The sequence below is a fragment of the Teleopsis dalmanni genome, chromosome 2 (genome assembly GCF_002237135.1).
Source record: "Teleopsis dalmanni isolate 2A chromosome 2, ASM223713v2, whole genome shotgun sequence".
Lineage (NCBI taxonomy): Eukaryota > Metazoa > Arthropoda > Insecta > Diptera > Diopsidae > Teleopsis > Teleopsis dalmanni.
Window position 1 is genome coordinate 146,327,551 of NC_051847.1, and position 6,000 is coordinate 146,333,550.

Here is a 6,000-nt window from a genome sequence, read left to right on the forward strand (position 1 = left end):
GTTTAAACAAAAATTTTTCACATTCGGTTAAGGTAAATATTAAGTTTGGTTATTACCGTGGTGTCTCGCGATACATAAAAAATTTTTTTGACTGCAATTGTATATTTTTTTAGATGTATCTTTTTATTTTTTCAAACGACTGACTACATTTTTATGTATATTTTTAGCAGAACGTCTAAAAATAAAACGTTTTCACTTAACCCAAAAACACTTATCTATCAGATTACGATAGTAACTTTTAAACATAAGAAGATAGATCACTTCGTTTGACAGTAAGCCTTGACGGCTTAAGACCACGGTGCTCTACAAATACATGTATCAAGATAATGCGCCTATAATCGTCCTATTGGAAATTTCAAGGAATTGCCGCCAGTATTAAGGAAGTTATGTGTTCAGGACATAAACTCCACCTCGGTATGATATGAGGCCTACCAAAGGCTCCGCTGATCTTTGGGTCTCAGCACATGATGATGAATACGGACTCCACACCGAGCGAATAATAAACAAATACCAATTATTCTACTCGCGTAAGTTTGGGTATTAGCCACAGCCACTAAAAGTCCAACATCAACTGATCAGCACAACTACCATGTACACTTCTGAACATTGTCAACATAACGCCGGGATTTCAGTCGCCTCTTACGACAGGCATACCTACCTCGACGATATTCTAACACTTTACCTTATTTCGTTTGACAATATTCAAAATGTAATACACTGCAGAAAAACTGTCCAACTTTGTATTATCTAGCAAATATTACACCCCCCATTGGCGCAATTCTAACCACTGACCCAGGTCCCAGGTACCTACGATGTTTGATTTGAAAGTTGATAAGTCTTGATAATTTTTTATAGTTTGTTTGTGAGAAGAACCTTTCTTACATTGGCATTTTAAGTGTAGTTCTTTGTCTGGGGAGCAAAAACAGTTAAAAGTTTTTGTATTCTATATTTTAGATGCTCACCTCTAAAAATATGAAGCTCTTCAAGCTCTTCAAGCACCTATTACTTAGTACATAAAAGTAAACCGGTAGTATCAAAGAAAACCGTAACGGAACACTGGATTATAAGGCAGCATTTAACCAAGCTGAGCCTGCCTTGTGGCACTCATCTATCATCACTCGAACTGAACACAACGGAACACCGGTTATGTCTACATCCAAGCTTAAGTTTTTTCAGGCTTAAGACTTACAAGTACAAATAAGTCTCACCGATGCTAATTAATATACCATCTGCTTCGCCAGCTCCAACTTTGTAGTCTATCAAAGTTGGCTTATGTGTGTTTACTCCTTGATGCGATTTGGACTAAATCATCGGTCTTATCGTGGTATTCAAGATATCCGCTTTATATATTTATAAACTAAAATGTGTTTATATTTTAAAAATTAATGGGAATAAATTAACACCACCTTTTTTTTCTAATAATGCCTTTATTATTTTATAATATTATTTATGAAATATTGAAATACTTATACAAGTTTTAGTTGCACTTTTTAGATGTTATTTTACTGGGTTTAGTATTATATCTATATATATGTAATATATATATATATATATGTATATATTATATTTGCAAAATTTATTCATTATTTTTATGTATGATTTCAAAAAGTAACTATGCGTAATTATTTTTATCTTTTATGTTAAATGTTTGTAGTCTAAATGGTTTTTACTGTAAATGAAACAATTACAATCTTATATGATAATGTTGATCTTTATATAATATATATATGTACGTATGTATAGCAATATTTATAATTTTATTTTCCTAGTATTAATCATTTTTTACATAATTTCATTTTTTACTTTTAAATTATATAAATGTTTTCTTTTTTTATAATACAAAAAGGAACTAGAAAAGCATGTAAGCTAATAATGGATATAAATTAAAAATAATTAACATATTGACTTAAACGGAATTCATTAAATAAAATCAAATGTGAAATGATATAAAAGAAATGGTTAGATACATAAAATGATACTTTATACAATATAACATACATAAAAAAGATCAATATCAATCTCTCTGAAAATATCAATATTAACAGTACTAGTTCAAAAATATAAGTAAATCTAATATCCTATTCTGACATTAAACATGAATTGATTAAAATAAATAATAAAATTTCTATAAATTTATTTTTATTTTTTTTAATCCAGATAACTTATATTCATTAAAAATATGAATATAATAATACGATGAATAACCAATTTTTGTGTAAGTTTTTTTATAAATAATTTTTAATTATAATTAGTTTGTTAATTTTGATTTTATTTTAATTAATATTTTAATTTTATTAATGTTATGTTTATATTTTTTTAGAATATTGTATTTTTTTATTTTGTATTTAATTTATTGTTTGAAATGTTAAATTTTGTTTATAATTTATATTTTTCAAATTTAGTTTATTGAATTCTAATATATGTTTAATTGTTATGTCTACAATTGCTTTCAGTATAAATTTTAAGTGTATGTATATATTATTTATTAGAAATTATTTTATATATTTACTAAACCTTTTAGTTTTTTTCTTATATGCCTAAAATTTAAATTTTCAAAATAATTAAAAGTTTTTGTTTTTAGAATCGCTTTTACAATTTTTTAAGTAAAATTTTAAAATTTTTAATATATTGGAATTAATTATTTATAAATTTTATTTTAATTTTCATAAGTTTTTCCTAAAACCATTTTATATTTATTGTTAATATATTCAATTGTTAAAATAATTTCTTACTTTTAATTTTCTTATAAAAAATAATTTATTTTCAATATTTTCTATATTCTAATCCTGTGCTAAATTTTAATTTATAGAATTTTTTTACATTAAAAAATGTCTTACATTTATTTTCATTATAGAAAATTACACAATCTGATAAAAAAATATTAAAGAGTTTCAATGTTTTTTTAAAATCAATTAACTATTAATCTAGTAAAATCTAACTAAGGTAACTTCAAGAATTATAAATATTTACTATTATATCTTCTTAGACAGATAAAACAGAAATTTAGAGGAGACCAATAATACTCGACTGGGTTTTACACTATTTTTGGTTAAATTAATAACTACTTAAGCAGTAATAAAATGATGGATGGGCACGAATTCTTAAACTGATAGTTCGAATAGTACTTTTATTATTGGTCTTAAAGACTATTCACATACGGAGAGACAACAAGATAATGACGAAAATATAAATGTGAAAAATATATTTGTTTTTGTTGTAGTTAAAAATTAATAATAATTATAGTTATTTATAGATATTGTTATAAGTATGATACTTATATTTACATAATAATAATCACTTTTACGAAAGCACTTAAAATATCGAAATGAACTTTTTCCGTTTCATATCATTTGCACACATTATCTTATCTTCATGAACTGGATGTTCCAATCAATTCTAGGTAAGAAAATAAAAAGTGGCACTGTTGTTTAAATTGCACCTAATTACCTTTTATACCATTACTCTAGTCTATTAGAATGAAATTAAATATTTTGGCATCGGAATATATAAAGACTCTTTTAAGGGCGGTTTTGTAAAAACTAATTTGAAGTGCATATGTCCATGTAATGTCTAGTGTAAGTTGGTGCGACATATTTCAGGAAGGTTTGAAGCCGGACAACACCCCCAACATCAACAACATCATGCCTATGATACTGCAGCTTTTCCTCCATCTTCCAACTAACTACACATCATTTGAAATTCAGTAAATAACAACTCTCGCTTTGATATGTATCACTCTGGTTATAAGATATCTTATTTTATAATTCAATTTTACAGCGAAATACAAAACCTTTAATATTAATTTAATGTTCTGTTAAATAGAAGTGAAACATAAAAGAGTAATCTTGCAATGCAATACAAAACCTAACTCTTTATAAACTTATGTTTACAAATAATAATGCGCAGCAAATATCCAGAGAATGTCCAATAACGATCAGCCGACTCGCACAAGTTAAACTACAACAAGAAATTAAATTCAAAATCCTAAATGAGGCTGAATATGGCACACTCTAAAACGATCAAAAAGCAATATAACTCGACATGCAGAATTGTGGAGTCCACACTGTTCTAGGCAACCCGGTACGCTGGCTATGACTTGGAAAAGAACAATAGAACGCGAATTGAATGAAATTATTCATGGAATTAAATTGTGCCCATTATTATAATAAAATTAAATTTAATTTGTTATTAGAGGCTCTATGTTTCACATAAGCGGAAGGAATTATATACATTAATATATATAATGCATAAGTGCGTCTAATATACAAATATAAGAGCAATAGGTTGTGTCATACCGTCTATTATCATTACAAATGTATTGCAATTTCGAAGCCGTGTTATATTAAATAAAGAATATAATTCCAGTACCTTATGCTCTGCTACTATAAATAGTCGACCCATAATACCATAAGATTAAGCTAAAGTAGAGATTAAAGAAAATCTAACAAACTCTTTGCCTTCTATAATTCAATTGATAGTTATTTACCCTCAGCGAGTTTTCTCTTAAAGAATTCAAATATTAGCATTAAAAGTATATAATTATAAATATATAAATCGAAGCATATATAATAACACAAGCATGCAAAATATTGGTATTTAGCATTATTGAGTTATCTAATCTAATGTTGGATAGAATTTAATTTGATCTAGGCAAAGGGGTTTTGTTGCCCAAAGCACACTAAAAGTAACGCATAACACATTTATTTAGGGGTATACATTGAAGCCTGTAGATTTCTAGTTTCTTTCACTTGAGTGAAAGAATTCCAAACTAATTTTTATACACAAATAACTTTCACCAGTTCAGGTGTCTCGGAGTTCTAATGACTGTGACTATAACAAAAATAAAACCTGAGACAAAAAATGATAATTAATAGAATGTAAATATAATTATATTAATAACTAAACTTTCAGAATCTCCAAAATTTTTAAAAGTTTAAAATATAAACGATTTAAGAAAATCGAAAATATTTTCTTCATTAATTTTTTTAACATATCAAAGTAAAACTTAATAATATTTATTCCAATATAAATATTATGTAGTCATGAAATTACTTTATGTGTCTTCTTGTGCATTATAAATAATTTATAATAAATTATATTTAATTCAAAAACCTACTTACAAATTTTAACAAAAAAAACATTAAAATTAATGTAAAGAAATCAACCAATAGATGAAAGCAATGAAAAAAGTCATCAATTATTTTAAAGAATTTGTTTTTTTTTTAAATTAAAAACCAATTTTTTTTACTACATAATAAATCATTTTTTATTTTCAATTTTATAATTTTAATATATATAAATATTTATATTAAATTTTAAAAACTCCGTAGTTCATATAAGAAACATAAACTTTAATTTTATATGCATGTATATATATATATATATATATTGAATTAATAATTATATTTTTAATTAATAATTATATAAATTGTAATTGTACTTAAATAATATAAAATTAATTTTAAAATTAATGCAAAAATATTAAATAGAAGAAATTAAATTACATTAAATTTTTATATAATTTTAGTAATGATCAAATAATACTTAATTATAAAACTATTATAAGAAATTATTGTGTTTAAATTAAAAATAAGTTATTCAAAGAAAAAATTTTTTGATATTACGTACATATTTAAACTTTTTTTAAAAAATACAAATTTTGACATCGTTATTTTAATTTTGCGCATCCAAATAAGCTTATTTTTAATTGAAAAATTTAATTTTTTTTTATACAAATTAAATACAATTTTTTCAGTAAATTTTACAAATGTTTTACATATTGTTACATAAAAAAAATTCTTAGCGCTTTAAATTTTTTTTAAATTTTTATATTTATCAATATTTTGCCGCGTGCAAAATTGTAGAAAATTTTTTGCAGTGTACAAGAGATTTTTATGCAGTTACTTGAAGCTCTTTAAATAATTATTTAATTCAAGATTTTGCAGTTTTCTACAATAAAATTAAAAGTTATAATTTTTTTTTGCAATTTTGTTCTTATTA